The 15,395-nt window shown below is 34.6% G+C and overlaps 2 long non-coding RNA genes across 7 annotated transcripts; one reads left to right on the top strand and one right to left on the bottom strand.

Moving 5' to 3' along the window:
- Positions 1-4,727: 4,727 nt before the first annotated feature.
- Positions 4,728-7,236, top strand: LOC109002558. The gene is made up of 2 exons (XR_001998020.2): positions 4,728-5,526; positions 6,821-7,236. It is a non-coding gene; the product is annotated as an uncharacterized LOC109002558 (long non-coding RNA).
- Positions 7,237-8,061: 825 nt separating this feature from the next.
- On the bottom strand, positions 8,062-11,712 carry LOC109002559. Of its 6 annotated transcripts, none has more exons than XR_004801285.1 (6): positions 11,444-11,712; positions 10,989-11,238; positions 10,768-10,847; positions 10,222-10,409; positions 9,661-9,815; positions 8,062-8,387 (listed from the first exon to the last, which is right to left on the bottom strand). It is a non-coding gene; the product is annotated as an uncharacterized LOC109002559 (long non-coding RNA). The 6 variants fall into 6 exon arrangements; XR_004801286.1 differs by having other exon boundaries at positions 10,989-11,076; XR_004801284.1 differs by having other exon boundaries at positions 9,661-9,825; positions 10,989-11,712.
- Between the last annotated feature and the right edge of the window lie 3,683 nt (positions 11,713-15,395).

Genomic DNA, 15,395 nt, shown 5'->3' with positions numbered 1-15,395 from the left:
CTGCAGAAAGTACTACAAACTGCTATATGGTCATTCAGGTGAGGATTATTCTGTCATATCGATGTGGTCTCATTAAAGTAAAACATACAGCCCTTCTAAAAAGACCAAACTATTAATATATAAACGGAAAAATACAATATTACATTGTACCTGAAAAAATTAACTTCACACAACTCCAACTCTACAGAACAAATTTAAAAAAATTTGATCTATACCAAAAAAAATATACAAAAAATACATCTGAAAGAATCACATAATAAAAATAAAAAATGTTTACAAGAAGAAAGACAGCAAAAAATCACAAAAAAAAAAAAAATAACACTTCAACAAAAAATATACAAATGAAAAAATATACAAACGTAAAAAAAAAAAAAAAATAATCATGTAACCAATATAATAATAATGAGCAATGAAATACAAAAAAAAAATTCGTGTCTTATACATAACAATATCATCAGAGCTGACTGTAATAAGTGAGGCGTATCAAAAGATTCACCATAATTGACTTTTGATTTTAATCCAGAGTATAAGTTGATTGATTTAACCAACTACAGACACCAGATTATTTTAATTATTTATATTCTTCAATTGGTGTTACAGTAATATAATCTATTATTTTTCATTTTCACCTTGCTTGGCCTAAACACTCCCTAGTGAACTACCATTATTTACGTTCTATTTTAAAACTATTCACGATTGAGTATATCCGCATGATAAAGGGAATTGTTTTCTTGAATTATTCTAAATATATTTGCCAACGGTTTTTTTTAAATACAATAAAAGAAAGAAACATACGTAAAAACGCATTTTCCTGTTAATCGCTGCCAGCCAAGAAAATAGTAAAAAACAAAAACAAAACAACAATACTTTAGTCGGTCAAGTCCAAAGCCACTTTTTAATATCATTTCAATTTTCAAGTAGGACACAATGTGAAAAAAAAAAAAAAAACCGCTTTAAAGCTTGAAACAAAACCAAGTGGAATAATCTTTCACGACATAGTAAAGGAAAACAATTCATATATTTCTTCCACAAGCAAACTTCCCCTAAAAAATTCAGTCCACAAATATGGCACAGCCGAAGAAAAATCCATAAACTTCTTTTAGTAAAAATAAAGCGCATCATCGACCACGAGAAAAGAACAAAAAAATAAAAAAATACAGGCCTCAAAGCAACATAAAAAATCCCAACCCAAAAAAACAACCACTCCAAAATGAATCAAAGTTAAAAAGAAATTCTTTTAAAGAATTAAACCAATCAAGTGCATAAATTTAAAGAGAAACAAAAACCAAAGTGATAATATTAAAAAAAAAAAAAAACGATAACAATTTACAAGTTCTATCTTCTATACTAAAACATCAATTTAAGTCGATAGAATTACAATTTATAAAATTATTTTTATTAACAAATAACAATATAGAATATGTTTTTTTTGGTCCATAGTTAACAATTATATTTTCTATAGTTACTATAGAAAAATATATTTATAGTATGTGTTAACATCCAACAATGGTTTTTTCAGTTGCATTATTCCAATCCTTTGTAAATTCTCCAAAAATGAAGAACTTAAAAAATGCATAAAACTAAAAACTAAACACATGAATCCATAACATGCAAATCCACAACATATACAATCCAAATTCCTTCGGAGAACTAAACAATCAAGTGCATAAATTCAAAGATAGAAAAAAAAAACAAAAAAAAAATATGAACAGCTGAATAAAAACTAAATGAAGCAGAACTTAAAAAATGCATGAAGGGAAGAACTAAACCCTAAACCAAAAAACCCAAGTACCCTCAAAGACTAAAATATCTCACTTAAACGGATACAAAACGTTAAAATAGAAGGACAAAAAGGAGAAAAAACACAAAAATAGATTGTAACATGGAGGATGACAAAAAGTACTATAATAATTAAATAAGAGGAATTATAAAAACAAACGAGACCTAAATATCAAAAAAATTTCATGATATAGTATCTCTCTAAATTGGATGAAAATTGTGAAGGCTGTTTTCATTTACAGTTGAAGGAATAGATATAGACCTATTAATTGTAACCGGGCACAATTGGGCCCAACGTTCTTGATATGGGCTCCAACGTCCGCAGTTTGTTTTCATTTTATCGGGTCAATTATTTTTTATTTCTTAATATGGGCTCCATTGTCCGCAACTTGTTGACAGGCATAGCATGGCTCGCAACGTGAAAAGGGAATATTTGCCCTTTTTATTTCCCACCCTCTTGTAGCAAGTGAAACAAGCCATTTCATTCTTATTTTTGCTTGAAAGCCGGTGTGATTTGGAGAACATGAAGGCCTTTTACACGCAAAGAGATTAAATAACGTAATGTTCCTGAATTTCCAGAGTTGGAGCCTAAGGGCCTATTTGAGGTTGCGGTATGAGTCTTAAAAGTGTTTAAATAGCCTTAAAAATTATTTAATAAAAAAATTAAGTTGTTTGTATGTTATATATTAAAGTACTTTTAATCTCAAATAAGCTAAAAAACATGTTGAAAGAAAAACATCATTTTTCTTGAAACATGATTTTCTGGATAATACGGAACCTAATTCGAATTTTAAAAAAACTATTAATGGATGAAAATACTCATACAACTTTCAGATAATTACAATTTTTAAACTTTCAAGAATATGGTCATAATATTTAAAAATTTAAATAATCATCATTTCTATCTTTAAAAGAATTTTTTTAAATTTGTTTCTAAACTAACTAACGTAACATGTTTGAAATTGGTTAAATTAAAGTGTATATATATATATATATATAATTTCATTAGTAATTTTCATATGAGAGCTTTATAGTTTCTAATCAAATTTCTTTTTAACTCTCTCTATTTATACCTTTTTAGCTTTATAACTATCGGATTCATAAAGTTCACAATTTTGAGAAACTTCAAGAGCCCCTAATTATTTCTCTTGATGACTAAGTTACTTTATCACATAATATAAACATATATATATAGAAAAAATATTTGCATCAGCCTACTATTTATCACACACTCAACACACTAAGTGTGTTGAGTTAAAAAAAAAAAAATTTGAATGCATAGTGTGTGGAGAGTGTAGGCTGATACGTAGAATTACTCATATATAGATATATATATATATATATCTTACTCTACATTCGAGCAAAGTTTGTAAATCAAGGTGCTAATGTTGACACTTAGATTTTATTTATTATATAGTGAATTCAAGCAAACTTAGTTACATATACTATTTTCTTCTACAAAACTAAATTATTCTCGCGCATACAAATCTACGCATTCCACGTGCAGAAATCAACAATCAAAAATAGAGAAAATATAAATTTGTCAATGGTGAAGGCGATAACGAGGAATGACAAGTAGATGCTTGGCTCTAGGAACAGTAATACCAAACACCTCAGTCATATCCAACTCAGTTGGCTGTATGATATCTGGAAGGTCCCAATCAAAGCAACGCACAAGTTGTGCTATAACTAGCCTGACCACAATCAGACCCATTTGCATCCTGATCCCTGGGCAGCCTCTTCTGCTCGCACCAAATGGGATTAGTTGGAAGTGACGTCCCTGAGATCTATGTTACTCCCATGAACAAACCTCTCCAGGAAGAACTTCTCTGCATCACTCCAAGCACTCGGATCTCTTCCTATTGCTCATACGTTTGCATATGAAAAAATTATTTTTAAATGATGGATCCTATTTTTTAAAAGAAGTGCATAAAGTTTACACATCCTAAAATTGTATCTGATATTACTCTTTACATAAATATATAGTACAGTAAAAAAATTAGCCCCATCAACAAAATTGTTGGTGGGTGCACACCAAATGTGTGCACTATATATGCACACCAATGCAATTGCATTTTTTTTCTTTCAAAAATTTTTAAACATATTTAATTATTAAGAAAAAATATATATAAATTTACTAGTAGTTATTTCTTTACCTATAAAGTAAAAAATAAAATGGGGCATATTGGGGAGTCATCCAAAGATTTTCCTTAAAAATAAAAATGATCGTTACTATACTATGCTGCTTAGCATGCACTGCTAAGTGTGCCCTTAGCGTAATTTTATTTTTTTAAAACATCTTAATTTTTTTTAAAACAATATATACAAATAAATTAGTAGTAACATGTTTAAACATTTAAAAAAATTAAAATACATTAACAGTCAAATTCAGAGGGTAAAATAAGGTAAATTAGCATTTAAAAAAAATGTTTTAGCCAGTACAAAAGATCAATAAAAATTTTTTAAATTTAACTCATTGAATGTATGATTTAATATGGTACGTGATGTTATAAAATTATTTTTATTATAAAATAAATTTAATAAAAAGTTAATTTATAAATTTATTTTTATAAAAATATTACTAGATAACACTAATCAGAAAACATACCTCGAGATTTGTTTTCTCGATCAATGCCTTTTAACGTCTTGTCAGGTATTCATAAAGTTTTGTTTTGTTTATTATTAATTTTTTTTTTTGTGAATACCTAACGTTGCGATTCATTAGTACTTTTTTGATAAGTAAGATTTGGTTAAATTATTAGAATGTGAAATAATTTGTATAAATTTTAAATAGATAAATTTAATATAAATTTTTATAAAAAAGTAAATTTTAGTTTAAAAAAATATAAAAAAAATTATTATATATTAATAAAACTTATTATTTTATAAAAAATTTATATAAATTTTATCTATTTAAAACTTAAATCTAACGTTACTCTAACTAAAATAGGCTAGTAAGAAGAGACATGGAGAGCGCCGTCTCAACTCTTTATAAGAAAAGAAAAAGAAAAATCTTTACAACAGCCCACTGTTGGCTGCAGCCGCAACATACCTGACGGGTCAAACAGGACCGGGTTCAACGAACCGGTTTCTTGCCCCAGCCCCAGCCCCAATCCCTGAAGCCCTTAGTCGGTCTCGAATTCGAAAGTGTGCTTCGACGGAAACCCCAAACTGCTTCTGGGTTTCAACCCTCAATCCCCTCACGCTTCTAATCCAACTTCTTCACTGTAAATCCCTCAACTTTCCTCACAAAACCCTGAACCTTCTTCTTCTTCTCTGTGAATCACAAAAAATCCCCTGACGATTTCGAAAACCCCAAATTCTCTAAGTCTTCTGCTTATCAATCGCGAAATACATTTTCGGCAAGACCTTCTTCTTCTTCTTCTCTGTAACTCTCTCAGTCCCCTCACGTGCATTGTGATTTCCCCCTCAAAATTTGAAGCCCTCTCAAACCTGTACTTCATCTCCCCCCTCCCTTCATCCTCATCGGCTCATCCCCATAATTTTTCCATCGGCTCATCCTCCAATCCTTTAGATCTGCGATGAGAGGATTCCACACCATGATGAAGTAAAGAGCCCACCAAATCTTCGGCTAGAAACATGTAATGTATTGACAAAGCCATTAATGTTCTTCAAATTTTACCTCCTTTTTCCGTGTGATTCTAGGTTTGCACCGTACATTTGTTTGGCTCTGGGGTTCTAGGGTTTAATGTTCTTCAAATCTGGGTGAAATCTTACATTGAGGAGGTATGTTGACGAATTTTGGTTTTGTATTTTTATTCCATAAAATCGCAATCATTTTATAACTTTCGGTTGGTACACACGTCACGTTCCCTTTCTTTGATTTTTCATTTGGTTTCTGTGACTGTATATATTCCTGAAAAAAGACAATGTATTATTTGCTGCTGTGCATGTTGACTTTGATGTAGCAGTCAGTTTGAGATCTTTAAATATGCATCCTATAATTTTCATGAAATGGATATAGATGATTTTTTTGTGTGCATTTCTATGATGGTACACTGATTAATAAATCTTGGAAGTTGAAATATCTAAAAAAAAATTTGATCTTTTGACTGGAATCAAATGAGTCTCCTGCATTACCTTGAGATGACTCTGCTATTATATTTGTTGTAATTTCTAGAAGACACTTCTTAGTATAGTTTGAAATTTTTTTTTGGGGGGGGGGGATAGAGGATGGAACTACTTTATGGTCTCTACAAAAATATCATTAGGGGAGACTGCAATGCCTTCATAATGTAATCTATCTCTAGATACCCCATAAAAAAAAGGTGATCTCTAGATATAGGAAGTAGATGTTTCAGGTATCAGCAATTCCAATAGTCTTGTCTTAATATACAACTTTGTTGTTTTGGAACTCTTTGATTATGATCGGAGGTACTTCAGTGTCTAGCAGGTGTATCTCCCCAAGAATCTAGATAGCTTCCCCACTTCCCCTCGAAGAGATTCTTCAACCAAGAAGCTTGACTGTCATTACATAGTTCTTGTCCTGCAAGGCATGCCCCCAAGAGTGTCTTGGGCCTTTTATTTTTCGTATCATCATCATCATTCTTATTATTATTTTCTTATGTTATCTTAGACTTCCTGTTTCTTATGAAATTAATCGCAGATGTATCCAAACTTGTTTTGTGAACCCATGCATCATTAGTTTGTTATAAATGTAGCCACATATATTCAGATCTTTCAGGAATGGGCTGTGCATCATTGGCAAACAAACATAAGTGTTTATTTCATTTGTTTTAGGGTGGCTTATAAAAAGAAAAAATCTTCCAAAATATGTGGGTTTCCATAGAGGTGGAAGAACATAGTTGCAAATATAGGATGTAGGTTGTGGTGCTACTTGCTTCCCATTACTTCTGTCTTGCAAATATAGGATCTAACTCATGTCATTTTAATTAGCCCAAAGTAGGGTACCTGTATCGCTTTTATTGTTACTTTGTTGCTAAGTTATGCTGTCCATGCATTTTAAAGTTACTGCTAACATTCAATTGTTTAAGTTCTCAATGGATTTCATAACGTGCAGGCCTTTAACAAGTACAATGAAGTGTGGTGGAATTGGTGGATCCTTTGATGGAGGAAGTCATTGATTCAGAGGAACTTATGAAAATGTTTTCTTCCACTGTGCAGCACCGATTCGGGCCGATTGCCCAGACATATTAGTGGGAGAACAATTGTGGCCAATAAGGGCAGACTATCTTAGGAGTGCAATGAGAGTTCATTGACTGCAATTTGGGAGTTGTCATTTGTAAATCAATTGAACAAATCAATTTGGGAGTTGCAGATTTTTCCTATGAACAAATCTTACTTTTTTTGTTCTTTGCTTTATTCTTAATTCTTGAACGTATATGAAGATGTTTATTGTTTTTCAACTTCTCATCTCAAAGCAGTGCCTCATTATGACAAGCATCAAGTGAACTGGGCATGAAAAATATTTTTCCAGAGTCCCTCCCTTCATCTGTATGACTGACTATTGATTGTATTTTTTTTTTTTTTTTTTGTTACACTTCTAATAAGATTGATTTTTCTAATAAGATATATTTTTTTATTTACTCTATAAGATGAAAAAGTGGGGATGATTCTATAAAGGGAATGAGAGATTTGACTTCAACTGTAAATACCCTCTGGGAGCTAACCGGAACATTAGATATATATGTTATTCACGTGTTTAAGTCGATACAACAATCATGGGTGATTGTATTGTTTTATTTTTTGTACTATAATGCGATACAATCTATTGGTGTTGTGTACTCAAGAATAAAAGAAGAAAATAAAAATTTAACTGGGTTGGTTTTTGTGTAAGAGGTAGCTTAATAAGGTAAAAAAATAACTTAGAATGAAGTTGATACGCCAACAAACCAACCACAATCAATCAAACTTGGTAGTCTAAAAATTACCGCCAGTACCTTAAAAAAAAAAAAGAATTTTTGGCATGAAGATGATCTTAACTCGGTTGATTGTTTTTACTTGGATGTCATCTGTCAAAGAATCCAAGGTTCAGGCGATAACTTTCTTCAATACAAGAGCGTTTTAGAGGATTAGATGGATTGCAAAAGAAAGAAGCCAACTTTATTTGATTTCACTCTCATAAATTATGCTTGTTCAGCCAACCATATCTTAGTCTACCCATGGATTTACTCTATAAGATGAAAAAGTGGTGATGATTCTAAGCTTTGTCAATGTAATCAACTTGAAAAAAGAAATTATATAACCAATGACACTCAGCATTCCATTGTTCATTTGTCACATATTCTATGAGCAGGACGAATATGCAACATGTTAACAAATACAGATCTAAGCTTACTTTTCATTCATCTCACAAATATTACAGCAAATGAAACACAAAGTAAACAATGTGTATATTACAAGTCTCATTTCCCTTTTATTTCCCTCTTACAATCACTTACAATCAGTGCATGCTTAGCAACCACATACCAAAATTAAAGTTATACAAGAACTAAATATATAGCAAATGAAAATATATCCTGGTCATGCCTTCGCTTCCAATCTTGTCAAAATCCTCCATCCGAAAGAAGTGCCACAAAGCCATTCAAAATATTTAGTGGAATGTTTACCTTAATTCAAACCCAGATCTGAAAAATCGAAGAAACAAACATATCGAATACTGAATTAATATCCTGCACATATTTAACAAGGTAAACTTTCTATACCTCTACTGGAACAAGATGCATAGAACAGGACAACCAAGTGAAGATATGTAAACATACACAATTAAAATCACAGAAGCAATTAATTATAAAAAAGATAATCACAGAAGCAATTCCAAGATAAAATCAAACGCCATTTTTATATTTTGATATTCGTAAATATTGTTTAAAGACGATTGGGTTGAATGCTCAGTTCTCGTTTCAAGAAAAAAAAAAAAAATAGGGAGACTCAAAAACTTCAAATCTTTCTCAAAACCCCCCAAATGACTTTACCTTAACAAAAGTGTCACCAAAAACAAAATGTAAGAGCTTATTTTAAAATTTGATCTTACCAAAATCAGAAAATAAACATTATTATCACTAATTTTTATTAATGGGTTGACAGTATGTGTAGAATAAGAAAAATGCATCTGATTTTGGCAAGAACTGTGCTACTTAATTCAGAAACATATGCAAACCAAAACTAGTCAGACCCAAAAGTTGGTAGAATTGCAATAGCTAATCAAAATTCAAGTCCATAAAAGTTATAGTTAAAGAGCCAGTTCTTTGTACCTTACACCTTATTAAGTACTTAAACTATATTGTTTGTTAATGTTACTTGTCTCAATAAAATTTTTATTCATAAAAAAGAACCTATATTGTTTGTTAAAAATTTTGTAATCATTTTCTTAAAAAACTAGTTGAATACTTTTAGAGGCATATCTAATGGATTTTTGCATTTCAAGCTGTCATTAGTGTTATTCATCATTGAATGTAAGAGATCAATAATTTGGGACATGTAAGTCAGAAATGAAATTCTAAAGATTATGTGACCAGATCAGACTTCATTCATTATTTAGTGTTACAAGTATGTGGTCAAAATTGTGGAGCTATTTTTACATATGCAATATGGCTAAAATTAGATCAATTTTGGAGTTTAATATATAGGTTTGTAAACCTAGTTTCTTTCTCTCTTTTGGTTGAGATTATGTAGGTAACACATTGAATTTGTGTGTAAAACTCAAGGCACTTCCTGTTATTTTAGTGGAGTCAATTTGGGATTGAATCATTTGTAAAGATTAGTTCTTTATTCTTTATTTTGTGCACAATCTAACGCACAATACATAGGCTAAAAATTGAAGAATAGCAAGTATAGCAGCTGAGAATTATTAACATCGGATATCCATGATAAGGAATGAATATTGACCAGAAGTGTTACCTCTCGAAGATTTTCATAGCAGGGAAGAGCCCATAACTTCTCTGGATGGCCTTCTCAACATTCCCAGACATGCTTGTCTTTTGTTAGAAGCCACTTGCTATATCATATTTTTTTCTGGGTCAAATTGAGGTGATGTTCCTTCTATATATTATACTCTGCAAGAGACTTGTAATCAGAAAGAGCATGCAGTTATCAGTTCAAATATTCATGCTTTTTTCTAAACATTCTTAGTCATCGAAGACACCAAGTTACAAAATGAAGGCCAACTTACTGTTGTTAGACTATAAACAGATGAAGCTGAACTATTGGAGAAAAGATCAGCTCAAACAAACATAACTATTTGGCCAAAATAAATCCAGAACTAATTATGAAGTATACTGAATTTTGTTTGAAAGAATTTTAGAGAAAATAAAGGGCTAAACAAAACATGTAAACTATAAACATAATCTTAAACTATAAAAGGTCAATCACAGCCATCTCTGTTTTGTATACAGTCATGGCTCACGATTATTGAAAGAGAATGCTACTAACAGTTACACTTCAGAAGCCTTGGTGTCATACCAAGCAAGCAACAGCACAAGTAACAGCACAAGCCTTGGTGCATACCAAGCAAGCAATAGCACAAGCTTTCTTCAAGAGTTCTTTTCTCCGCTTGCAGAAGGTGACTTGACGATTGGTAGTGTACGTTCTCGATCATCTTGATCTCAATCTTTCCTCTACCCATCTTGCAGCAGCACTTCTTGACACAACTGCACAATCCAATTAAAGTGAGGATCAAGGAAGGTGTCATGAGTCAAACCCATGACATATCCATGAGCCAGCTAGCTCAAGACTAGAATATGTAAAATCAACTTAGATTAGCTAAAGAAAACTTAATCAGACCCAAGAGATCATATGTAGCTTCTAATAAAGTTTTTTTAAAGGAAAAAAAACACCTATATGCTTTATAGTTATCAAAATTCTCACAATCACTCAGATTTTGAGATGATATTATAAGGTCTAACTCCACTAACTCAAGCTTTTGAATTAGTTCTGTATAAAAATGTTTGTCAAGCCCCACAAATAAAGCCCACAAGTGTTAGCACCCTCACTGAGAAACAGGCATACCTGTGTCAAAGTTGTTGCATCAGCGATGACAAAGGGCACATTCACAAATCGAGCCAGTGTTTTTGCAAGTAGTGTCTTCCCTGATTCACAACATGTTGGTCAGATTGGCAGCTTGATCTTACAATTTCAGAGATGACATGACATGAAAATCATAGGACACAAAAAAAAAATTCAAAATAAACTGAAGAACGAATAGGGGAAGCATGTACAAAAAATATTACCTGAAGATCATTCAAGTAGTTGATGCCTCGGACATTGTTCCATGAAACTTCAAATAGAATAAAGCCATACAGTGTCCTATGCAACTCGCTGCTAACAAGAGAAGACTCACGAAGTTTTTTAACAGTTAATAGAACCCTCTTATGTGACAACGTTACCGCATCAATCAACGAGAACCATTTCTTGAGCTTGTCTGATTTACTAGTGTAAATCACTAGTATTAACTGTTTGCCGTGAAAATCCAAGAAAATCCTATATTGGATTGCCGTGAAAATCCAAGAAAAGGAAAAACCCCATCATGAACCTAAAACTATTAAATGTTTTATGATTTGGGTACGACTAAAACAACAACATCGCATCTTCCAGTTGAGTTGAACTTTTCAGATCATGTTCTTTTCAAGGAAAACATAAAGGGAAGCAAACATCAGAAGAAGGCCGAATGTAGAGTAGAACTTACTCGGGGAGGGCGAGGAAGCCGCACGAGGAGACTTGGGGAGACGATGAGAGGGTCGACGGGGGCGTTGCTGAGTAGAGTAATTACGTGGTACTTACATCCTCACAAGGCAGAGAATAAATCAGTCTCTGCTTACCTTTTCAAACTATGCAATGTTGGTTTGGGCAGAGGGAGGGTCGCTCAGAGAGGCGGCGTCGCCGGTGGCGGTGGGCAGAGCAACGACGCGACGTGAGCGAGGGGAGGAAATTTTCGTGCGGGGTAAATTCGAATGAATTGGGGAAGAAGAAAACAGTAAGATAAAACGCATGTGTTGATTCTCAGGTATTCTTAAAAAAAATAATAATAAATAAATAAATAAAATAAAATTATAAACAGTGCAGTCACGTTGAGTGTGCAATGCAGAGGATGACCCGTAGTACTACTCATAAGAAAAAGAATAGGAGATGTTTGGATTCGAAGATGACTTGAGATGAGCTGAGATGAGTTGAGATGGATTGTGAATAGTAATGAGATGAGTTGTGAATAGTAGTGAGATTTGTGAGTTAAAGTTGCTGAATAGTAATGAATAGTAGTGAGATGAGTTGAGATGAGGTGAGATGACTTGTGAATCCAAACAAGCCCTAAATCTTCTTCACACACTACTATGTGAAGAACCCCAGCACACTTAACGTGCTGGGGTGAAAAAAAAAAAAAAATTAGTTATGAAGGGTGTGCTGCGGCTTCCGGCTGATGCGCAGCACATCCCTAAGAAAAACTATGGATCAGCCAATGTAGCGCAACATCCATTGCACACCTGACGTATCAGACCGAGTTCACAAACAACGAACCGGTTCCTTGCCTCAGCCCCCCTCTCCCCGAAGCCCTCAATCCCCTCGTGAATTCGAAAGTGTGCTTCGACAGAAACACAACTGCTTCTTGGTTTCAATCCCCTCATGTTTTTAATCCAACTTATTCACCGTAAATCCTTCAACTTTCCTCACAAAACCATGAACCTTCTTCTTCTTCTCTGTGAATCGCAAAAAATCCCCCCGATGTGATTTCCTCCATCTCAATCCCGTGACCCTTCATCTCAGTCCCAGGATAGTATGAGTCCAGACACTATGAAACCGCGTCCAGAAATCTGCATGAAAGGTAATCTTCTTCAAACCGACCCCTTCTTACTCCTTGTTTCTCTGTGATGCTAGGTTTTAGGAATACATTTATAGACTTCTGTGTGTTTACTTCTATGTTTTTATCTCAAGGGTTTAGATCAACTACAAACTGTTTTGCTTTTCGTGCTGTGAAAATTATTTGGGTTTTCTTTATTTTGTTATGTATGGAGTGATAATTGATGTTTGTAATTCTGGAAATTTGTAGGCTATTCGAGGTGCCTGGCCTCCACTATTGTAAACACTAAATATCTGAAAAATTCATACCTTTATGCATTGATAACAGCCATATAAATAGCATTTTACATGACTTAAACAGATATGAAAACTAACCCAAAACAAATCCCAACAGACCCACTAAACCGCGGACTCAAAACAGGAACAACTTCAACTGAACGGACTAATTCAACAACAGAAAATAAACCGGAAACAACGTGGCTCGTGGCCCGTGACTCACCATACTGGACTTTAACTAACAACACCCAACTAAACACTCAAATTAATACTAAGGCCTCAAGCCCACAATAGGCCTGTAAGCCAACGACCCGGCCCATGCACCCGTTCAGACAACCAACCCTAAATTAGGGTTCCATCTCTTTCGGTCTCATAACACATGCCGCCGCTCAAAAGACCTTGCCCTCAAGGTCTGCAAATCTCCTCTTCAACTCTTCATGATCCATCCAGGTTGCGTCATTTTCGTCCATGCCCCTCCATTGAAGCAACTCCACACCAGCCTTCCTTCCTTTTCTAAAGATTCTTTTGGCGAGTACAACTTCGGGCTCGGGCTCGAGATGCCCTTCGGAGGTAAGCCTCGGTAACTTTGTAGATGGTTGTACTTGCTCTCCCAGTTTCTTTTTAAGACACGAAACATGAAATACCGGAAAAATCTGTGAATCCTTTGGTAAATCTAATCGGTATGCCACTTTGCCGATTCTCTGAGATATGTTGTACAGTCCGTAATATCTTGGAGAAAGTTTGAGGTTCCTCCTCATGGCTACCGACATCTGTTAATAAGGACGAAGTCGAAGGTAAACTTTGTCACCGATCTGGAACTCACGATCGGTCCTGTGCCTATCTGCATAAAATTTCATTTTTTTCTTGTGCTTCCTTCAAATTTTCGCGCACTAATCTGTTTATGAGCTCCCTGCTTTTAAGTTCTTCCTCAACAGCCTGAACCTTTGTTACACCCGATTCATATGGCATCATTCTTGGTGGTGGCTGTCCATAGACCACTTCATATGGAGAAATTTTTGTTGAGGTATGTTCTGAAGTGTTGTATGCATATTCGGCTAGAGGTAGCCATTTTGCCCAGTCACAGGGCCTATCTCCCGAGAAGCTCCTGAGGTAACCTTCCAACCCTTTGTTGACTATTTCTGTTTGGCCATCTGTCTGGGGATGGTAAGCTGAACTAAGCATTAGCTCAGTGCCACTCATTTTAAAAAGTTCTTTCCAGAACTGACTGGTGAACACCGGATCCCTGTCACTCACAATTGTTAGAGGAAACCCATGTAATTTAAATACAGTTTCAAGGAATACCCTTGCCACTGAGGCTGCTGTGTATGGATGTGATAGGGACATGAAATGAGCATACTTGCTCAGTCTGTCTACTACCATCATTATTACAGTTCGTCCTCCTGAAGGTGGCAACCCTTCAATGAAATCCATACTGATATCAACCCAATTCCTTGTAGGAATTGGTAAAGGCTGGAGCAGGCCTGCTGGATGAATATTTTCCACCTTATTTCTCTGGTAAACATCGCATTCCCGAATGAAGTCCCTGACATCCTTTCTTAAACCAGGCCAGAAAAATTCTTTTTTAATTCTTGCATATGTTTTATACATCCCCGTGTGACCAGCTAATGGGCTGCTGTGGAATTTCTGCAGGATCTCTCGCTGAAAGGCCACCAAATTCCCAAGATGCAACCTGCTTTTATAAAAAAAAGCCCATCCCGGACTTGGTAAAAAGATTGGTTTTCCAGGGTTCCTTGATGGCAGTTGCTAATTAGCTCCTGCAACTGGGAATCCTGTAGGTAAGCTTTCTGTAATTCATCAATCCAATTGGTTTGAAGAAAGCTTATAGCTTGAATATGTGCTGGCTGGTATTGTGTTTGGTTGGTTGGGCTCTATGTATCTGGAGATTTTTCTGAAGTAGTAGTTAACTGTCTTGGGGTTTCTGGTTTGTCTATAATGGGTAACCTGGATAATGCATCAGCCACTTGGTTGGTTTTCCCACTCTTATATTCCACTGAAAAATCATATCCTAGCAGCTTGGAAACCCATTTCTGCTGTGCGGGGGTTCCCACCCTTTGCTCCAGTAGATATTTCAAAGCTTGTTGATCTGTTCGCACTTTAAAATGCTGTCCCAACAGATAATGTCTCCATTTTCTGATTGCCATGACCAGCGCCAAGAGCTCCTTCTCATAAGTTGATAATGTGAGACTTCTTCCCTTTAAACCTTGGCTGAAATAAGCTAGGGGTTTCCCTTCTTGCATTAATACCGCCCCTAAACCTTCACCTGATGCATCACATTCCACCACAAATCTTTTAGAAAAATCAGGTAAATTTAACACGGGTGGACTTACCATCGCTTCCTTGAGCCTTTCAAAGGCTTCTTGTGCCTTGTCGGACCATACAAAGGCATTCTTCCTTAAGAGATTAGTTAATGGAGCTGCAATAGCTCCATAGTTTTTCACAAACTTCCGGTAGTATCCCGTAAAACCCAAAAATCCTCGTAAGGCCTTTAAATTTCTGGGCAGTGGCCATTGTTGCATTGCTGATATTTTATGGGGATCAGCTTTGACTCCTTC

The sequence above is a fragment of the Juglans regia genome, chromosome 1 (assembly GCF_001411555.2).
Source record: "Juglans regia cultivar Chandler chromosome 1, Walnut 2.0, whole genome shotgun sequence".
NCBI classification, from domain to species: domain Eukaryota; kingdom Viridiplantae; phylum Streptophyta; class Magnoliopsida; order Fagales; family Juglandaceae; genus Juglans; species Juglans regia.
The sequence above is the reverse complement of the archived record's forward strand: the minus strand, read 5'-3'. Positions and strand labels throughout refer to the sequence as shown.